The sequence below is a fragment of the Phyllobates terribilis genome, unplaced genomic scaffold, assembly GCF_046119375.1.
Source record: "Phyllobates terribilis strain yellow unplaced genomic scaffold, ASM4611937v1 Scaffold_9__5_contigs__length_417890890, whole genome shotgun sequence".
In the NCBI taxonomy this organism is placed as follows: domain Eukaryota; kingdom Metazoa; phylum Chordata; class Amphibia; order Anura; family Dendrobatidae; genus Phyllobates; species Phyllobates terribilis.
The window spans coordinates 371,906,445-371,928,243 of NW_027362769.1; the positions used below are offsets into that span (position 1 = coordinate 371,906,445).

General features: G+C 50.1%; 1 protein-coding gene across 1 annotated transcript in view; it reads right to left on the reverse strand.

The window, feature by feature from the left end:
* The window catches only part of LOC141162310 (uncharacterized), a 67,777-nt gene that overhangs the window by 28,049 nt on the left and 17,929 nt on the right, over nucleotides 1-21,799 (reverse strand). The window lies entirely within an intron of this gene.

A 21,799-nucleotide genomic window follows, 5' to 3' on the forward strand; every position in this document is an offset into this window, starting at 1 on the left:
GACTACGCCAAAGTTGACGCGCCCCTGGGCCTGTGTCGCGCTGCGTTGCGCACGCGGGAGCTTACCCGGAGCCGGATCTGTTTAGGGTTGTAGTCTCGTGGCGGTGACCCGGTCCGTGCCCAGGGAGTCAAACTGGACGGCAGTCTGTTAGCGGTAGAAAACGGTTGATGACTACGCCACCCGTTGAATGCAGCCAGGGGGCTGCTGCTGCAGGGCAGACCGCTGAGGCCGGTGGAAGGATGGTGCAGCGTGATAGTATAACCCCCAACGGGAGGGGTATGGCCTCAGGGCAGCCGACGTGGATGATGGGGGTAGCAGGAACCACTCAGAGACGGTATGGTAGCGTTCAGGGTCTTTACTGATAACAACGATAGACCCTCCCGGAGTACTTGCTAGCGAACGGGGCCTGGTCAGTCCTTGAGCAGATGGGATCTCCCCTGGCCAGGCGTAGTTGTAGGCCTCCCAAGCTGACTGTACTCTTCTGGCTACCTTGCTAGAAGCTGATGTAAGTAGCCCACGTCCCTGAGTGTACCGTGTGGTGCTCACCCGTATGGCCGGTGACTCGGGGCCTTCGGGCTTCTGGGCCAGGGGACCTGAAATCCCCTGCCTGACGGATTCTGCTGCTGGGTAGAAGTTAGTCCCCACAGCCTCGGACTCCGGGTCCGGTAAAGAATCTTCTTAGTCAGGGCGAGCTCTTTAGCTGCCAGCCCCTGACTCCTTGTGACTCTGCTGCTTCCTATGCTGCTCTTGTCTCTGCTCTTCCTGGACTCAATCACTCTGCCTCAGCCCCGGGTTTATACAGGGGAAGTTCTTCCCCTCCCAAGGCTGGGCAGGAGGTGTGGCATGCACAGGATCCCTGACCAAAGGACCTCCCACCTGCTCTCAGACGTAATATCTCTATCACTGTGACAACCAGACCCCTGGGGTGTCACACATGCGCACCACAGCGCCACCAATGATACATATATATAGAAATCTAACAGGCCTGTCTAACACTGCAGTTATAAATGTAGGTAACATCCATAGGGGAAATAGTATGTGTATAAGAAGAATTACAAAAGAAAAACACAGCACTGCATAATATAATGTTCATGAATACAGTACACATCAGAATTCTTCCAAAGCTTTTTGCAGGTATTCCAGACCAAAGGATTCTTCCAAAAGGAGCAATAAGGCAAAAGCGATGGCCAGTTAAAAACACCAAACAAGGATTAAATCCTGGACAAGAAAATGAAAAAATACAAACAATAAGAACGAAGTGTTGGATAAAGATGTAATAAGGACAACACATGACAAATCACCAAAACATCCAACAAATAAAAATTATTAAAGAATAAACAGGGAAGGAAATAAGGGAGACAAGTGGAAAATAAGAACAATAGGGGATGGTCAAATTTGAAAGGGGGGGAGGGGGGAGCGCAGCACCAAAAAGAGCATATACCACAGTACATGGAAAAACAATAAATATTAAAGAAAAAAGTACCATCCTAAAGAAAGGGGGAAAAGCTAAGGGACTCATTGAGTCCCTTAGGAGCCATTGTATCAAGAGTCACTATCGTGCTGTGCGAGGATTCTTTGGACATTCCCACCCCGTGTCCCTAAATGTATCAAATCAATGCCCCTCCCCATCAGTGAATGTGGGTCACAATTGTGGAAATCCCTGAAATGGAGGGGAATTGTTTTGAGTTCTGATGCATCAGTCCCTTGCCTGGTAGCGCAGATGTCCCTAAAGTGTTTGTGGACTCTGAGCTCTCTGGAGGTGAGCCCCACATAAATCAGTTGGCATCCGCATGTGGTGTAATAGATAACATTGGTGCTACCACATAAGATCCAATGTTTGATTCTAAATTGGCTCTCACCTCCAGCAGAGTCAAAAGTCTTGCAGCGAAGGACATTAGCGCATGCCAGGCAGTGATCGCACGGGACGCACCCCACTGTCGGTTTGAAAGAAGCCAAGAAAGTATTATTAGCTGGAACATAATGGCTCCTAACAAAAAAATCACTAAGATTGCGTGATCTTCTTGGTGTCATGGATAGTTTGGCTCCTAGTAGTGGAGACAGCAATGGTTCGGTACTAAGAATGGACCAATGTTTAGTTAAGATTGATCTCATTGTGTTCCATTCTCTGTTATATGTAGAGATGAACCTAATCTTGTCGTCACCCATGTCCTCTCTCCCACGAGGGTACAACAGTTGTGATCTCGGGGTCCTTTTTGCATCTGGTGTATCCTCTTTTGATGGACCGCTGGCTATAACACTGTTGTTCAAAGCGGGTCCAAAGATCCATAGCCTGTGTTTCAAACCTTTGTAGAGAGGAAAAGATCCGCCTAACCCGGAGAAACTGTCCGACCTGGACGGCCCTGATAGTAGCGGGGTCATGGGCTGACGAAGCATGGATAAGTACATTAACTGCAGTTGTCTTTCTGAAGACGTCAGTCTGGATGGCCGACGAGAAGTTGACCTCCAGGCTGACGTCCAAGAAGTCAATCGTGGTGGTATCATACTTATAAAAGTCAAACAAATATTTTTTTCGTTACAATTGAGTCTGTCCATGAATATTCCGAGCTGCTGCGCTGTGCCCCTCCACATCAAAAAAAATATCGTCAATGTATCGGTACCAGCACAGCACATCCATCTTCGAAAATGGTTCTCTCCCAGGAACCCAAGAAGAGATTGGCGTATGAGGGGGCACAAGCCACGCCCATGGCCGTGCCGCGTACCTGTAGATAAAAAAGATCTTTAAAAGTAAAAAGATTATGAGTGAGGACAAAGCGCAGCAGCTCTAGAATAAACCCGCATAGAGGGCTGTCCAGGTCAGAGGCACCCAGGAAAAGGCGGACCGCCTCCAATCCATCGTCAAGGCCGATGCAAGTGTAAAGTGTTTCGACATCCGCCGTGACAAAGAGAACGTTATGGTCCACAAAGATGCCGTCAACATGGGTAAGGACGTCCGTCGTGTCCTTGATATAGGACGGGAGGGTCTCGACCAATGGCTTGAGATAGTAATCAATCACCTAAGTTGACACACTTCCCCCCTTTGTCCCCAAGTCCTGCAATAGAAATTTATACCAAATTGGTGTCTGAAGATTTTAAAACCTTATCTACAACACGTAAGCATGATAATCCAACTCATGCACAATGGAATGCCATTAAAGATCTACAATCTTATCGAGATGTGGTATTTAAACAGGCGGACAAGGGGAGGAGTATCGTGGTGTGGCCTTGCTCTCTTTACGAACGCGAAGCCTTTCGACAATTGAGGGACAAAAATACCTACTACAAATTACCTCACTCCCCACTTGCCTCCTTCTCGGTAGAACTTCAGTCCATACTTATTGGCGCCTTAGAATCAGGAATTATACCTAAGAAGGTGCTTGACGGACTAACTGTCCGGTTTCTGAGAGTCCCTACCTTTTATCTACTGCCCAAAATCCACAAAGATGCTGTCAACCCACAGTAACGTCCGATCGTGTCAGGGATTGAGAAATCTGCGAACCAATTTGCAAATTTATTGATTACCAAGCCATTGGTCGAGACCCTCCCGTCATACATCAAGGACACGACGGACGTCCTTACCCGGGTTGACGGCATCTTTGTAGACGATAACGTTCTACTCATCACGGCGGATGTCAAAACACTTTAGACTTGCATCGGCCATGGCGATGGATTGGAGGTGGTCCTGGGTGCCTCCAACCTGGATGGCCTTCTATGCGGGTTTATTCTAGAGCTGCTGCGCTTTGTCCTCACTCAGAATTTTTTTACTTTTAAAGATCTTTTTTATCTACAGGTACGCGGCACGGCCATGGGCGCGGCCTGTGCCCCCTCATACACCAATCTCTTCCTGGGAGAGCTCCGTTTTCGGCCATGGGGGGGCCTGGGCCGCTGACCATGTGCTGTGTTGGTACCGATACATTGACGATATTTTTTTGATGTGGAGGGGCACAGCGCAGCAGCTCGGAATATTCATGGGCAGACTCAATTGTACTACTACTATCAGGGCCGTCCAGATCGGACAGTGTCTGCGGATTAGGCAGATCTGTTCCTCTATCCAAAGGTTTGAAACAAAGGCTATGGATCTTCGGACTCGCTTTGAACAAAGGGGGTATAGCTGGCGGTCCATCAAAAGAGGATACACCAGGGCAAAAAGGACCCCAAGATCACAACTGTTGTACCCTCGTGGGAGAGAGGACATGGGTGACAAGATTAGGTTCATCTCTACATATAACAAAGAATGGAACACAATGAGATCAATCTTACCTAAACATTGGTCCATTCTTAGTACCGAATCGTCGCTGTCTCCACTACTAGGAGCCAAACCATCTATGACACCAAAGAAATCACACAATCTTAGTGATTTTCTTGTTAGGAGCCATTATGTTCCAGCTAATAATACTTTCCTGGCTTCTTTCACATCCCCAGTGGGGTGCTTCCTGTGCGGTCACTGCCTGGCATGCACTAATGTCCTTCGCTGCAAGACTTTTGACTCTGCTGGAGGTGAGAGCCAATGTAGCACCAATGTTATCTATTACACCTCATGCGGATGCCAACTGATTTATGTGGGGCTCACCTCCAGAGAGCTCAGAGTCCGCAAACACGTTAGGGACATCTGCGCTGCCAGGCAAGGGACTGATGCATCAGAACTCAAAACAATTCCCCGCCATTTCAGGGATTTCCACAATTGTGACCCACATTCACTGATGGGGAGGGGCATTGATTTGATACATTTAGGGACACGGGGTGGGAATGTCCAAAGAATCCTCGCACAGCACGATCGTGACTCTTGATACAATGGCTCCTAAGGGACTCAATGAGTCCCTTAGGTTTTCCCCCTTTCTTTAGGATGGTACTTTTTTCTTTAATATTTATTGTTTTTCCATGTACTGTGGTATATGCTCTTTTTGGTGCTGCCCCCCCCCCCCCTAAATTTGGCCATTCCCTATTGTTCTTATTTTCCACTTGTCTCCCTTATTTCCTTCCCTGTTTATTCTTTAATAATTTTTATTTGTTGGATGTTTTGGTGATTTGTCATGTGTTGTCCTTATTACATCTTTATCCAACACTTCGTTCTTATTGTTTATATTTTTTCATTTTCTTGTCCAGGTTTTAATCCTTGTTTGGTGTTTTTAACTGGCCATCGCTTTTGCCTTATTGCTCCTTTTGGAAGAATCCTCTGGTCTGGAATACCTGCAAAAAGCTTTGGAAGAATTCTGATGTGTACTGTATTCATGAACATTATATTATGCAGTGCTGTGTTTTACTTTTGTAATTCTTCTTATACACATACTATTTCCCCTATGGATGTTACCTACATTTATAACTGCAGTGTTAGACAGGCCTGTTAGATTTCTATATATACGTATCTGTTACGGATCCGGGTGGTGGAACCTCTGCGCTGCGGTGCAAGGAGAGACCAGAGGGGCGTAACTAGGTATCAATTCAGACTGACCAAGGTCGCACGGCGGCTCAATCGACTCCGTGAACAAGGGAAGGACCGAGCAGAGGGACCAGGTGTTACTCTGGACCAGTCCTTGTATGAGAGCAGGTGACTCCCACGGGTCAGAAGGCAGGAACTGACCGGTACAGCAGATGAGCACGGCAGGCAGGCTGACGGGTGATCCGGGTAGAAGGACTGGCAGACACCACGAGTAACTGGCAGGAGCCTACAGGTAGGCTGGCTGGTAGGCACGGCAGGTAACTGGTACGTTCTCCGGGTAGGCAGGTAAGCCTGGCCCATAGACAGACTGGCGGGTTTGGACCGTAAGTGTTAGAACCCTCCTGTTAGTTTTTGCTATCTTGTGTTTTGCGGTCACATGACCATCTGCCTATTTATTCCAGCTCCGCCCTTCTGGCTTTGCTGGACTTCAGTGTTGTTTGACTGTCTCTCTAGCCAGGTGCTTCGGTGCCTATCTCTGTCTAGTTCGTTTGGTCCTCTGGAACCTCTAGTACGTTTTCTCTGTTTGTCTTTTGTGCTCTGCATCTACTTCTGTTTAGGAGGTGTCCCATTTTTGTCCCAGTCCTTAGTTCTTTTAGGGACCCCTCCCTTAACTCTATAGGTCTTCGTTCAGACTAGCCGAGGACTAAGGCGGGTCTGTTCACAAGGAACAGGCAGCCCACTACATCGTAGGGATTCAGCTTAGTCTTACTGTAGGGACAGCTTTCCCCTATCTTTCCTTAGTTTATGTTGCAGATCATAACAGTAAGTCCAGCCCAAAAAAAAACAAAAAACTAAAAGGAAAGAAATTCGGGGATCAGTATGGTTTCTGTCCAGGAGTTGGCTCAACGCCTGCAGGGATTGTTTCTGGAGGTGGCCGAGCTTCAGCAACACGTGAGTAGCTGTCCTGGAGCGCATTTTGTTGAACCCAAGGTAGGACTGCCTGATTTTTTTTTATGGTAAACAGCAAGATTTTTTTCCTTTAAAAATGCTTGTTTGTTATATTTTCGTTTGAGACCAAGATCCTCTGGGAATGAATCACAGCGCATTAGTTTTATTATGTCACTTTTGCGCAAAGAACCACAGGGTTGGGCCTTTTCTCTCCAGCCTAATGATCCCTGTTTAAGTTCTGTTGAAGAATTTTTTTCTGCTATGGGGCTATTATATAACGATCCTGATCGAATCTCATCTGCTGAATCAGAACTTAGACGTTTGAATCAGGGGTCAGATGATGTTGAAAATTATTGCACACACTTCAGGAGATGGGCTTCAGAAGTTAAATGGAATGATTCTGCACTAAGACGTTTATTTCTTGCTGGTCTGAGTGAAAGGGTTAAGGATTTGCTATTTGCATTCCCTGCACCTGAGACTCTGCAGGAAGCTATGCAGTTAGCTGTTCGTGTGGACAGGAGACAGAGGTCCAGGGTTAATGATGTAAAAACTCCTGTAACTTCAGGTCCTAGTTCCCAGAAAATTTGCTCTGACAGCGGAGAACCAATGGAGGTTGGGGCGATGTCACTCCGCTCTCAGGAAAGAGATCGGAGATTCGCCGAAGGTTTGTGTCTTTTTTGTGGTAAAGATGATCATTTGATTAAGTATTGTGAGCGTCGTTTAAGTAAAGAAAAAAAAAAGGTCAGTTACGCCCGTATAGCTTGTTTACGCTCTGCAGGAGTATTTCTTTCTGGTAGTACTACTCTGCAGGGAGATTTGATTGAATTTCAGGTATTTGTGGATTGTGGTTCAACACTTAATGTGATTGATAAAGGGTTTTTGGAAAACCTTAAATTGAAATCCAAACCTTTGTCATCACCTATTTCTGTGGTTGCAATTGATAACACTCCTTTGAAATGTATTACTCACAAGACTGCTGCATTTCCTCTCACTATCAATGGAGATCACCAAGACATTTTGGACTTGGTTGTTTTGGATAATTTGCCCTCTCCAGTTGTTCTAGGATTGCCTTGGTTAAGACTGCACAATCCTTTATTGGACTGGTCTACTAATGTGATTAAGTCTTGGAGTCCAAAGTGCTATGATAAATGTTGTAATGGTCGCATTGCGGCTGTGGAAAAGGGAGAATTACCTGTACCTATTCAAGGTTTTTTTCGGAGGAGTCACAAGTTTTACCTCCTCTGCTGGGTGCTCTCCTTTTTTTTGTTGTACTGGGAGACATCCGTCTTTTGGTTCGTTCTCCAAATTGGGGTCGGCGGTACCAGAGGAGGAGAATTTTTCCGGGGATTTGGAGAGAGTTTGGATAAATGTACGTTGTAACCTGCAAGAGGCTAACAAGAAGTCCAAGAAGTATTTTGACAGGAAACGTAAAGAGGGTGACATGGTTCGGTTGTCCTCGAAGAACAAGCGGTTGAGGATTCCCTCTAAAATCTGGGTCCTAAGTTTGTGGGTACATTTAAAGTGCTTCAGGTTGTTAACCAGTCTGCTGTTAGGTTGGATGTCCCTACTTCCTGGAAGATTAATCCTGTGTTTCATGTTTCCTTGTTGAAAAAGGCTGACGTATCTAATAGGGACGCATTGTCACAGTTCCTCCTGTGGTGGAAGACGGCGAATATGAAATTTCTCGTATTTTGAATTCTAGATGGCATAGAGGGAAATTACATTATCTTGTCTCCTGGAAGGGTTTCGGTCCCGAAGACAACTCCTGGGTAAGGACGGATGATGTCTCTGCTCCTAGGCTTGTTAAAGCTTTCCACAGGAGGTTTCCTGATAGGCCTGGGCCTGGAGGATCCGGAGGATCCTCATAGAAGAGGGGGTACTGTTAGAACCCTCCTGTTAGTTTTTGCTATCTTGTGTTTTGCGGTCACGTGACCATCTGCCTATTTATTTCAGCTCCTCCCTTCTGGCTTAGCTGGACTTCAGTGTTGTTTGGACTGTCTCTCTAGCCAGGTGCTTCGGTGCCTATCTCTGTCTAGTTCGTTTGGTCTTCTGGGACCTCTAGTACGTTTTGTCTGTTTGTCTTTTGTGCTCAGCATCTACTTCTGTTTAGGAGGTGTCCCATTTTTGTCCCAGTCCTTAGTTCTTTTAGGGACCCCTCCCTTAACTCTATAGGTCTTCGTTCAGACTAGCCGAGGACTAAGGCGGGTCTGTTCACAAGGAACAGGAAGCCCGCTACATCGTAGGGATTCAGCTTAGTCTTACTGTAGGGATAGCTTTCCCCTATCTTTCCTTAGTTTATGTTGCAGATCATAACAGTAAGCAGACAGTCGGGCTGGACTGGTAGTCAGGCTAGCGGACTGGTAGTCAGGCTGGCGGACTGGACTGGTAGTCAGGCTGGCGGACTGGTAGTCAGGCTGGCAGACTGGACTGGTAGTCAGGCTAGCAGTGGGACCTGAGGGCTGAAGCAGAGTTAGTACACAAAGCTACAAACTTGCACGGGCACCTCCATTTTGGAGGAGGTGCCTTTTATATGAAAAGTCCTCCGGCCATTGGCCGGGGACTCCTTAGGACGGCATGCGCGGCCCCTTTAAGAGGGAGGGAGCGCACCCTAAGCACAGTGCCCGGGAAGCTGCGCGAGCCGGCAGCAGCAACAGGAGAGTCAGAAGACGCAGGGCCAGGAGTGCGGCGGTAAGTGGGACAGCATCTCTGCCTGTCAGAGGTCAGACACGCCGATGCTACAGTACCCCCCTCCTTTACGCCCCCTCTTATCTAGGCCTGAAAAAATTTTTTTAAGAAGAATAGGGGCGTGGATGTTCTCCCTGGGTTCCCAAGTTCTCTCCTCTAGGCCAAACCCCTTCCAATCCACCAGAAAAAAGGTTTTTCCTCTTACCCTCTTGGTGGCCAGAATGTTCTGTAACTCATAGACGTCCTCGGTGGAGACAGGAGCTGGGGAGGTACCTGGATCGTCGGAAAAAGAATTAAGAACAACCGGTTTGAGGAAAGATACGTGGAAGGAGTTGGGAATCGGTAAGGTGGCTGGGAGTTTTAACTTGTAGGCCACTGGATTGATTTGCTTGAGGACTTCAAATGGACCGATGAACCGTGGACCCAACTTATAGGAGGGTATTTTGAGACAAACATGTTTGGAGGAGAGCCAAACCTGGTCTGCCGGACGGAATTGAGGTGGGTCCAGACATCTCTTGTCGTCATGTCTCTTCATCCGCTCGGAGGAATGAAGAAGTGCGGATCTAGTGTCCTCCCAAATAGTGGAAAATTCGCTGACCAGAGACTCCGCGGCAGGATTGTCCACTGAAGCGGAGACGGGAAACCGTAGATCACAAAGAATGGGGACTTGGAAGAAGATTCGCTTTCATTGTTGTTATAGAACTCGGCCCATGGTAGGAGCTCTACCCAATTGGCATGGTGAGCGTTGACGAAGTGCCGGAGGAAGCTGGTAAGGATCTGGTTGATACGTTCCACTTGGCCATTGGACTGAGGATGATAAGCAGAGGAGAAATCCAGGGAGACATCCAGCAGCTTACAAGTAGCTCTCCAGAAGCGCGAAGTGAACTGGACCCCTCGATCAGACACAATGTGGAGGGGTAGGCCGTGGAGACGAAAGATGTGATGGATGAAGTCCTTAGCCAGCACAGATGCAGACGCGAGACAAGGCAGAGGGATAAAGTGGGCCATTTTAGAAAAGCGGTCAGCGACCACCCAAATCCGGACGGTGCAGCACCGGGGCAGAAGAGAAGGCTTGTTTTAAGGAGAGGAAGGCCTCCTCCGCTTCAGACGTCCATTCCTTAGGATTTTCTCCCTTACGGGTGAGCGCAGAGATGGGTGCAGTCAGGGAAGAGAAATGTGGGATGAAGAGGCGGTAATAGTTAGCAAAACCAGGAATCGCCTCCATTCCCTCCGGTCGGGGCCACTTTAAGATGGCAGAGACCTTCTCGGGGTCCATCCGTAGACCTGTCTTAGAGACAATATAGCCTAGGAACGGAAGAGAGGTCTGCTCGAAGAGGCATTTCTCAAATTTTGCGTATAGGCAATTCTGCCTGAGCCTAAGCAGGACCTGACGAACATCCCTCCGGTGTGTGGGTAGATCCGGAGAGAAGACCAAGATGTCGTCCAGGTACACCACCACGCATGAATATCATTAACTAGTTCTTGGAAGACTGCTGGAGCATTACAGAGACCGACGGGCATCACACGGTATTCAAAGTGACCGTCCCGGGTATTGAATGCAGTCTTCCACTCGTCTCCTTGGCGAATCCGGACCAAGTTATACGCCCCACGAAGATCGAGCTTGGTGAAGATCTTCAGCCTTTAAGGCGGTCGAACAGCTCTGAGATGAGTGGCAGGGGGTATTTGTTTTTGATAGTAATCTGGTTGAGTCCCCTATAATCGATACAGGGGCGTAGTGAAGTGTCTTTCTTTTTTACGAAGAAGAATCCTGCTCCAGCCGGGGAGGTAGATTTCTGGATGAATCCCCTAGCAAGATTTTCTTCGATATACTCAGATATGGCCCGGGTTTCGGCCAGCGACAAGGAGTAGATACGCCCACGGGGTGGAGAGGCACCGGGTACCAGGTCGATAGGGCAATCATATGGCCTATGAGGTGGCAGTGTCTCTGCTTCCTTCTTGTCGAAGACATCTGCATAGGACCAGTAAGGTGTCAGTAGACCAGGTAAATTAGCCGGAGTAGACGGAGGTCGAGTCGGGCGAACTGGAACCAGGCAGGTCTCATGGCAATCCTGCCCCCAACGGAGCACCTCACCGGATTGCCAATTCAGAACGGGTTCATGTCTCTGTAGCCAGGGTAGACCTAGCAAAAGGGAGTGAGAGAGTCAGGATAGCACATGGAAGGAGATCCTCTCTGAGTGCAGCATTCCCACCTGAAGGGTTACAGGCTCTGTGACGAGCAAGATGGTCACCGGAAGGAGTCTTCCATCCACGGAAGCGACTGCCAATGGTTCAGCCAGAGGTTTGGTGGGTGTAAAGGGAAGTGTCCCAGGTTGCTAGCCATGCTTGCAGATAAGTATACATGTATATATTGGCCCCCATCTCTCCATGTGTTTGAGTCTGTTTGCTGCTGTTGGGGGGTGGATCAACAGAATGTCCAGCCATGTACTAAAACAGGTTTTGCTAGTATGGTTGGACATGAACAAAGACCTTAGCCAGTGGGCGGGGAATAATACATAATTTCCTGTCACATGAAGGTGGACACTGGCTGGACTTAAAACCCCAGAGCCCACATGTGCTCGGCCCTTTTTGACTCTTGAATTTGGACATAACAACACATGGCTGAGTATCTCTCTTCCCCTGTAACTTCTTTATTTACTAGCCCTACATACCCTGTAGTAACCCTTCTAGATATTGATATATATATATATATATATATATATATATATATATATATGGAAAGTTAGTATAGTTGGGTGGGCCGATATTGCATGAGTGATTAGGAAACGTGGGTGGAAAATATATTAGGTAATTGGGAATTGTATATCCATTTTGTGTACTGTGTTAGTGTGATAAATAGTAGTATATTAACTGTAAACTTTTGTGTAATAAATACCTTTTATTAGCACACGGTTTTGTCTCAGATGGTATGTAGTATAAGGCACAGACAACGTTAGTGGATATTAATTATTAATAATGTTAATTGATGTTAATAGTTAATATCGGACCTCAATAGAGGTGTAGGAGAGTTCCCCCATTAATTACCGATATTTTTGGAGGGAAAACTTGCCCTTTTACAGTGGGAATCTGATACTTCTCTATGAGGGACTGAGAAATGAGATTCCCAGCGGCTCCGGAATCCAGGTGGGTGGTTTCAAAGAAGCGGGTTTCTCTACAGGAAATAGAAACGGATAGAGTCAAGGACGGAGAGGATTTACTCTTGCCTAGGACGACCTCTCTGAGCGGTCCTAGACACTGGAGTTTCCCGGCTTCACCGGACAGGAACGGATCAGATGCTCCTTACTACCACAGCAGAAACAGCTCCCCTCGGCTCGGCGTGTTTCTTGGTGAGACTTGACCATCTTGGTCTGGTTGATCTGCATGGGTTCGGGCGAACGTGCCCGGGGAGTTGCTGGTTGGGAGGCAGGTTTCTGGAAAACAGGAGCAAGAAGAGGAAATCTTCTCTCCCGGGTAGTCTCCTTAGCTCGTTCCAGGAAACGGATGTCAATCTGGGTAGCTAGTGACACCAGGTCATCCAGGGTGGTAGGAAGGTCCCGGCCGGATAGCTCGTCCTTGATCTGTCCGGAAAGACCCTCCCAGAAGATGGACACCAGGTCCTCGTTGTTCCAGGCAAGCTCAGATGGGAGGGTACGGAACTGTATGGCATACTGGCCCACGGTGAGACTCCCTTGGCGGAGACGGAGCAATGAGGAGGCAGTAGAATTCCTTCGTCCGGGCTCATCGAAGACTCTCCGGAAGGCAGTGAGGGAAGCCAGAAGATCGGACACCAGGGGATCCCCTTTCTCCCATACAGGGTTTAGCCATGCCAATGCTTCCCCGGTGAGGTGAGACATGATGAACGCCACCTTGGCCCGGTCGGAGGGAAACTGATGTGCCAGTAGTTCAAAGTGCAGCGTGCACTGGTTCAGAAAACCCCGACATAAGGCGGGGTCACTCCCAAAACGAGGAGGAGCAGAGAGCCGGGGTCCAGAGCTGGATGCCGTGGCACTGGTAGGCAGAGGCGCCACCGGACAGGGTGCCGCTTGGCTCGAGGCGGACACAGGTGAGACGGACAGCGTGTCCAGGGGAGAGTTGACAGACCGCAGGTAGGTCAGGATAGTTTTCTGTTGGGATCTCTGACGAGAAACGTCCTGGTACAAGTCAGCAAGCGAAGGAGCCTGGGGGCCATCGGGTTCCATGGCCCGTGCAAACTGTTACGGATCCGGGTGGTGGAACCTCTGTGATGCGGTGCAAGGAGGGACCACAGGGGCGTAACTAGGTATCAACTCGGACTGATCAAGGTCGCACGGCGGCTCAATTGACTTCGTGAACCAGGGAAGGACCAAGCAGAGGGACCAGGTGCTACTCTGGACCAGTCCTTGTATGAGAGCAGGTGACTCCCACGGGTCAGAAGGCAGGGACTGACCGGTACAGCAGATGAGCATGGCAGGCAGGCTGACGGGTGATCCAGGTAGACGGACTGGCAGACACCACGGGTAACTAGCAGGAGCCTCCAGGTAGACTGGCTGGTAGGCACGGCAGGTAACTGGTACGTTCTTCGGGTAGGCAGGCAAGCCTGGCCCATAGACCGTAAGCAGACTGTCGGGCTGGACTGGTAGTCAGGTTGGCGGACTGGACTGGTAGTCAGGCTGGCGGACTGGACTGGTAATCAGGCTGGCGGACTAGACTGGTAATCAGGCTGGCGGACTAGACTGGTAATCCGGCTGGTGAACTGGACTGGTAGTCAGGAGTCAGGCTGGCGGACTGGACTGGTAGTCAGGCTGGCGGACTGGACTGGTAGTCAGGCTGGCGGACTGGACGTCAGGCTAGCAGCGGGACCTGAGGGCTGAAGCAGAGTTAGTACACAGAGCTACAACCTCGCACAGGCACCTCCATTTTGGAGGAGGTGCCTTTTATATGAGAAGTCCTCCGGCCATTGGCCGGGGACTCCTTAGGACAGCGCACGCGGCCCCTTTAAGAGGGAGGGAGAGCCCTAAGCACAGTGCCCGGGAAGCTGCGCGCGCCGGCAGCAGCAGCAGGAGAGCCGGAAGAAGACGGGCCAGGAGCGCGGCGGTAAGGGGGATGGCGTCTCTGACTGTCAGAGGGCAGAGACGCCGATGTTACAGTATCATTGGTGGTGCTGTGGTGCGCATGTGCCCTCTGGACTTGCGCTCACCTGCCTCGATACGGCGTCTGCTTTGCTCGTGCAGGCGCTGTGGCGGCTCTCTTCAGAGCAGCACGCGCCTCCTATGGGTTGACTGCCCGATGCGCGGTGGGGGGCGTGGCTTTCCAAGGGTGCATGCACCTACAGTACAGACCAAAAGTTTGGACACACCTCATTTAAAGATTTTCAGTATTTTCATGACTTTGAAAATTGTACATTCACACTGAAGGTATCAAAACTATGAATTAACACATGTGGAATTATATACTTAACAAAAAAGTGTGAAACAACTGAAAATATGTCTCTGCGGTCCAGATCACCCCAAACCATCTCGATTGAGTTCAGGTCTGGTGACTGTGGAGGCCAGGTCATCTGGCGTAGCACCCCATCACTCTCCTTCTTGGTCAAATAGCCCTTACACAGCCTGGAGGTGTGTTTGGGGTCATTGTCCTGTTGAAAAATAAATGATGGTCCAACTAAACGCAAACCGGATGGAATAGCATGCCGCTGCAAGATGCTGTGGTAGCCATGCTGGTTCAGTATGCCTTCAATTTTTAATAAATCCCCAACAGTGTCACCAGCAAAGCACCCCCACACCATCACACCTCCTCCTCCATGCTTCACGGTGGGAACCAGGCATGTAGAGTCCATCTGTTCACCTTTTCTGCTTCGCACAAAGACATGGTGGCTGGAACCAAAGATCTCAAATTTGGACTCATCAGACCAAAGCACCGATTTCCACTGGTCTAATGTCCATTCCTTGTGTTCTTTAGCCCAAACAAGTCGCTTCTGCTTGTTGCCTGTGCTTAGCAGTGGTTTCCTAGCAGCTATTTTACTATGAAGGCCTGCTGCACAAAGTTTCCTCTTAACAGTTGTTGTAGAGATGTGTCTGCTGCTAGAACTCTGTGAGGCATTGACCTGGTCTCTAATCTGAGCTGCTGTTAACCTGCGATTTCTGAGGCTGGTGACTCGGATAAACTTATCCTCAGAAGCAGAGGTGACTCTTGGTCTTCCTTTCCTGGGGCGGTCTTCATGTGAGCCAGTTTCTTTGTAGCGCTTGATGGTTTTTGCAACTCCACTTGGGGACACTTTCAAAGTTTGCCCAATTTTTCAGACTGACTGACCTTCATTTCTTAAAGTAATGATGGCCACTCGTTTTTCTTTACTTAGCTGCTTTTTTCTTGCCATAATACAAATTCTAACAGTCTATTCAGTAGGACTATCAGCTGTGTATCCACCTAACTTCTGCACAACACAACTGATGGTCCAAACCCCATTTATAAGGCAAGAAATCCCACTTATTAAACCTGACAGGGAACACCTGTGAAGTGAAAACCATTTCCGGTGACTACCTCTTGAAACTCATCAGGAGAATGCCAAGATGGTGCAAAGCAGTCATCAAAGCAAAAAGGTGGCTACTTTGAAGAACCTAGAATATAAGACACATTTTTAGTTGTTTCACACTTTTTTGTTAAGTATATAATTCCACATGTGTTAATTCATAGTTTTGATGCCTTCAGTGTGTAACATCCCTGGCGGCGTGCTTGCATAGTGCACCACCTCCCACTATGCAAGACCGCAATCTTACCTGTCAGTCCAGCCTACAAACCTTGCTCCAGTTCATGCTGTGTGCATGTCTCTTGACTGACTGCTTAGGGCGGCGGCCTGGTTACTTCCTGATTCTTATAGCTGCTGTGGGCGCACGCCTATTGAGTCTCCAGCCTATTGCTGTGAGTCACTGCATATTTAAACCCCCTCCACCCAGAAGGAGGTGCCTGTCAACACCTTCACTCAGTTAGTCTTTGCTACTGAATTGCCAGGTCCTGTCCTGTTTCTAGTCTGTTTCCGCCACTCTGGGGGCTGCATACCCAGACCTGTTACCTGTTACTTCTAGTCTGTTTCCGCCACTCTGGGGGCTGTATACCCAGGCTCGTTCTTGTATCTCATTGCAGTAGCAGTTCCTGTCTGAACTGTATCCTAGCCTGTTACCTGTTTGTCTCTATGTCCGTACCTTCCCTTTTCCTGCAGTATCTGAACCTGCACCTAACTCCAACTCGTTGTCTCTGTACTTCTGTTTGTGAGTTTTGTGTCCACTCGCTACTTCATAGGAAGTACCTTGTGTGTATCTGGTTCTGCTTGTCCCTTTTCCCTTCCTCCGTATCTTCCTCCTGTGTTCTAGCCATCTTCCTGTATTTTCCAGTCTGTTCCATGTGATCAGAGCCCTGTCCTCTCTGCCTTGTGCACCGCACCTGCGGTTTCGCTCCGCTCTGTCTTGCCCACCGCTCCGGCGGTTTCTCTCTGCTCTGACTTGCCCACCGCTCCGGCACCTCCCTCTGCTCTGCCTTACCCACCGCTCCGGCAGCTTCTCTCTGCTCTGACTTGCCCACCGCACAGGCGGCTTCTCTCTGCTCTGCCTTGCTCACAGGAGCAGCGGTTTCTCTCTGTTCTGTCTTGCCTATCGCTCCGGCGGTTTCTCTCTACTCCGCCTTGCCCACCGCTCCGGCGGCTTCTCTCTGCTATGCCTTGCCCACCGCTCTGGCGTTTCCGCTCTGCTCTGCCTTGTCCACCACACCTGCGGTTTCTCTCTGCTCTGCCTTGTCCACCGCTCCGACGGTTCCGCTCTGCCTTGCCCACCGCACCTGCGGTTTTCGCTCCGCTCTGCTTGCTCACCGCACCAGCAGTTCCTCTCTCCTCTGCCTTGTCCTCCGCTCCGGCGGTTTCGCTTTACTCTGCTTGTCTACCGCATCTGTGGCTCTGTAACTGTCTCCCAGTCTGTACTGGACCCTATCCAGCCTGCGCTCCAACCTGCTAGTACCTCCCTGTCTGCACTCCAGCCGTGCTTGCCAGTATCTCCCTGTCTGCATACCAGCCGTGCTTGCCAGTGCCCACCTGTCTGCATACCAGCCGTACTTGCCAGTACCCACCTGTCTGCATACCAGCCGTACTTGACAATACCCACTTGCCTGTATGCCAGTCTAACCTGCCTGTTCCTGCATTCCCCGGTGTGGGTCAACAACTGTGACCGGGGTCTGACCTGGAGTCGCACCTGGTCCCTCTGCTCGGTTCCTCCTTGGTCCACGGAGTCGACTGAGCTGCCGTGCGACCTTGGTCGGATCGGGTTGATACTTAGTTACGCCCCTCCAGGCACTCCTCGGTTCATGGTACAGTGGGATCACTAATCACGCTCACGCCAGTCAGTCCGGGCGTGAGCGTTACAGTTTGCTCAGGCCATGGTTCCCGTTGAGCCCCCACGGCCTTTCGCTTTCAGAGACATTTTGAATCCTTGTCTGGCGAATACGTGCACCAAGAAAAAAAATTTTTCTCAAGCTATGGCCCAGGCGATTTATGCACCAGCCCAAATGGATCTATAAGCACTCGTTCCTGCGGATCCACCACATTACTATGGGGATCCAAAACGTAGCCGTGCATTTGTGGAGCAATGCATGCTGCATTTCAAGTTCTATGCTCACTATTTTCCTACCGATCGGGTTAAAGTGGCATTTATGATGTCCTACCTAGCGGGTGACGCCTTGAAATGGATCACCCCCCCTATGGGAAGCATGGGATCCTATCGTCTTTGACCAGCAGGCCTTCCTGGTGGCCTTTCTAATGGTCTTCGATGACCCTAATCCTGAAGCCTCCGCTAAAGCTTCCCTTCCCAATATCCCGGAGCAGCCCCGATGGGTAATGTGTGTAGGTAGCCTACCAGTCCTCCAGCTCGAAGAGACTGCTGCCCACCCAGAATCCACACTGGATGACTATGCTCCACAGAACACTTCTCTTCCCAACCTCAAGAGGCAGTCCAGACGTGCAAGGCGTAGAGGTAAACCGTCATGTCAGGTTCTGTCCTCCCAAAGACCGCCTGTTCCCCAGCCTGTAGAGGCAGTTTTCCGCACAGAATCCATGAAGGATGACTATGTTCGTCAGGCAAAGCAGAAGCCAGAACTCAGTCACAAAATCGGATTGCGGTCCCGCTGCGGTGGTTTGGGACCCCCTGACGGTCTTTGTCCAGCGAAGGTTGGAGAATCCCAAGACATTAGGCCTGTAGAAGAGGCTGCCCTTGGCGTTAGTGTTTCCTCTCCACAGATGACCATGACTGTCTCCGTGGCAAGTGAAGGACTCGGATTAACTGGAAGTTTCGGGCTTAAAGCCTTGAAGAGTCGGTGTCTGATTCCCGTCCGACAACTCCAGAAGCCGGTTTGGGCATTGTCAGCAGAAGGACGAGCCCTACTCAGAAATAGTCAAAATATGTTTGTACAAATGAAGTTCCAGATTGGAACACATGAAGAAGTTCACATTCCAGGTGCTGACTGGCTTACCCACAGGTCGTCCAGAACTGAGAGATCTAGTGCACGCTCGTCTGGAGATCCTGCATGGTGTATCCTGGGGGACTGCTGAGGTACAAGGGGTGTCCAGTCCCCACATCTTCAGGACAGTCAGCAGTTTCTTCTTCTTTACCAGATCTGCTAGTCGCTGACTCGCTGTGCGCTGAAGTCTCCGACGGAAGAGAAGCGGAGGCGATGTCCCCACACAGTCTCGACGATTGTACCAATGATCTGGCTTCAGGTACCGTCCCGCCTTACAGACATGTCATCTCTGAAACCAGTCTGAAGATGGTCCTAAAGCAAGGACCCTCCATCTCTAATAAATCTGGTCCTACGTCCATCAAGGCGGTATTTACCCCCGAGTCTCTGCACCCCTCCAACCAGGCGGAGGACCTCCAGTTGTCTCCTGAATCCTCCGGGGTGCTACCTGATAACAAAGGGAGAGAGACTTTCCTACACCCTGTACCTGGTACTTCGCCCACTTCATCCAGTAAGCTTGGCAAAGTATACACCGAAGCAGTGATTACCCCCAAGTCTCTGCACCCCTCCAACCAGGCGGAGGACCTCCAGTTGTCTCCTGAATTTCCCGGGGTGCTACCTTATAAACGGAGAGAGACTTTCCTACACCCGGTACCTGGTATGCCGCCCACTTCATCCAGTAAGCTTGGCAAAGTGTACGTCAAGGCGGTGGTTACCCCCGAGTCTCTGCACCCCTCCAACCAGGCAGAGGACCTCCAGTTGTCTCCTGAATCCACCAGGGTGCTACCTGATAACAAATGGAGAGAGACTTTCATGTGTGCTGTTCCTGGTACTTCACCCACTTCATCTGTTGGTTAGGATGGCTTGATAGGAGGAAGCATCCTAGTCACCACCAAGATGATGAGATCAGTTTTGTTTCCTCTAATGGACAGAAGAGGTAATCCTTTTGAAGAGAAGGATTGGCCTCCAAATTCTCTGCAGAAGACCCTTGCAGGCTTGAAGAAGAGGGGGCGTAAAGGGGGGGGGGTACTGTAACATCCCTGGCAGTGTGCTTGCATAGTGCACCACCTCCCACTATGCAAGACCACAATCTTACCTGTCAGTCCAGCCTACAAACCTTGCTCCAGTTCATGCTGTGTGCATGTCTCTTGACTGACTGCTTAGGGCGGCGGCCCGGTTACTTCCCGATTCTTATAGCTAATGCGTCTCCAGCCTATTGCTGTGAGTCACTGGATATTTAAACCCCCTCCACCCAGAAGGAGGTGCCTGAGCAACACCTTCACTCAGTTAGTCTTTGCTACTGAATTGCCAGGTCCTGTCCTGTTTCTAGTCTGTTTCCGCCACTCTGGGGGCTGCATACCCAGACCTGTTATCTCTGACTTCTAGTCTGTTTCCGACACTCTGGGGGCTGTATACCCAGGCCTGATACCTGTTACTTCTAGTCTGTTTCCGCCACTCTGGGGGCTGTATACCCAGGCTCGTTCTTGTATCTCATTGCAGTAGCAGTTCCTGTCTGAACTGTATCCTAGCCTGTTACCTGTTTGTGTCTATGTCCGTACCTTCCCTTTTCCTGCAGTATCTGAACCTGCACCTAACTCCAACTCGTTGTCTCTGTACTTCTGTTTGTGAGTTTTGTGTCCACTCGCTACTTAATAGGAAGTACCTTGTGTGTATCTGGTACTGCTTGTCCCTTTTCCCTTCCTCCGTATCTTCCTCCTGTGTTCTAGCCATCTTCCTGTATTTTCCAGTCTGTTCCATGTGAACAGAGCCCTGTCCTCTCTGCCTTGTCCACCACACCTGCGGTTTCGCTCCGCTCTGTCTTGCCCACCGCTCCAGCGATTTCTCTCTGCTCTGACTTGCCCACCGCTCCAGCAGCTTTCCTCTGCTCTGCCTTACCCCCCGCTCCGGCGGTTTCTCTCTGCTCTGACTTGCCCACCGTTCTGGCGGCGTCCCTCTGCTCTGCCTTACCCACCGCTCCGGCGGCTTCTCTCTGCACTGCCTTACCCACCACTCCGGTGGCTTCTCTCTGCTCTGACTTGCCCACGACTCCGGCGGCTTCCCTATGCTCTGCCTTATCCACCGCTCCGGCGGCTTCTCTCTGCTCTGACTTGCCCACCGCTCCGGCGGCTTCTCTCTGCTCTGCCTTGCTCACCGCACCAGCGGTTTCTCTCTGCTCTGTCTTGCCCATCGCTCCAGCGGCTTCTCTCTACTCTTCCTTGCCCACCGCTCCGGCGGCTTCGCTCTACTCTGCCTTGCCCACCGCTCCGGCGGTTCCGCTCTGCTCTGCCTTGTCCACCACACCTGCGGTTTCTCTCCGCTCTGCCTTGTCCACCGCTTCGACGGTTCCGCTCTGCCTTGCCCACCACATCTGCGGTTTTCGCTCCACTCTGCTTGCTCACCGCACCAGCAGTTCCTCTCTGCTCTGCCTTGTTCTCTGCTCCGGCGGTTTCGCTTTACTCTGCTTGTCTACCGCATCTGCGGCTCTGTACCTGTCTCCCAGTCTGTACTGGACCCTATCCAGCCTGTGCTCCAACCTGCTAGTACCTCCCTGTCTGCACTCCAGCCGTGCTTGCCAGTATCTCCCTGTCTGCATACCAGCCGTGCTTGCCAGTGCCCACCTGTCTGCATATCAGCCGTGCTTGCCAGTGCCCACCGGTCTGCATACCAGCCGTACTTGAGAATACCCACTTGCCTGTATGCCAGTCTAACCTGCCTGTTCCTGTATTCCCCGGTGTGGGTCAACAACTGTGACCGAGGTCTGACCTGGAGTCGCACCTGGTCCCTCTGCTCGGTTCCTCCTTGGTCCACGGAGTCGACTGAGCTGCCGTGCGACCTTGGTCGGATCGGGCTGATACTTACTTACGCCCCTCCAGGCACTCCTTGGTTCATGGTACAGTGGGATCACTAATCACTCTCACGCCAGTCAGTCCTGGCGCGAGCGAAACACAGTGTGAATGTACAATTTTCAAAGTCATGAAAATACAGAAAAATCTTTAAATGAGGTGTGTCCAAACGTTTGGTCTGTACTGTATGTGATCGGTTGCTATGATACATTAAGGCCCTGGAAGGGCAATACCACTACTTCCCTTGAGAAAGCAGCGCACAAGCAACGCGAAACACACGTTGGGAAGAGGCTAAATCACCCGTCACCGGTCTGGGGCCTGTGGGATATTACCCTATAGGGTAAGCAGCTTAAAGCTTTGGGCTTATCATTCTGATATTGATATACTTGCTGATGGTGGCCCTGGCATTTTGCTTTTTAGTGGCACACTGTGTGCTTACACTCCTATCATTTGATCTATATATATTACCTTGGTCAACCTCCTA